Source organism: Octopus bimaculoides, chromosome 8 (genome assembly GCF_046866305.1).
Source record: "Octopus bimaculoides isolate indiv1 chromosome 8, ASM4686630v1, whole genome shotgun sequence".
Lineage (NCBI taxonomy): Eukaryota > Metazoa > Mollusca > Cephalopoda > Octopoda > Octopodidae > Octopus > Octopus bimaculoides.
Genome location: NC_142935.1, coordinates 87318450 through 87319066, shown reverse-complemented (window position 1 = coordinate 87319066; position 617 = coordinate 87318450).

Below are 617 nucleotides of genomic sequence, written 5' to 3'. Positions count from 1 at the left end.
AAAATACCAATTTTTCTGAAAGTTATGAGGAAACAAAGCTAGCTCATGTGAATTTTTCGAAACCCCTCTCCCTACTCGTCTAAAAATTCTTTCACAATTTCCAGTATATAATCAGAATATACACCATTTGAAGCGTATTAGAAAAAATTGATTAAAAAAATCTGTTTTCTGAAAATTATGAGGAAACAAAGTCGTGGGAGGCTGGTACACTTGTGTTGGTATATCTAATAAAATAGATGTTCGAATTGTTTATAAATTGTCAAAAAGCTTTTATTCGAAACTTTACATTACTAAGTTTCGGACGCGTCTAATCATTTGTTAGCTTCTTATAAGCCTAGATATGCGGTATAACTGAAGCCGTATGTAATACACTCACAAATTCAAATTAAATCTGTTACTTTTTCTAAAAAGTAAATCACTGAGATTGGTTACTCGGGAATGCCATTCACTTGTGCAGTTACGTTAGTATCAACAGATTCAATATAGGGAGCACACTCACGAAAAAAATTCCAATAATTAAATCATTTTAACAATATTATTTCAACAGATGTAGCAAGAACGGGAGACAACTACGTGGTTGTTTTGATGTTATATTTCCTCATTGAAATATTATTTTT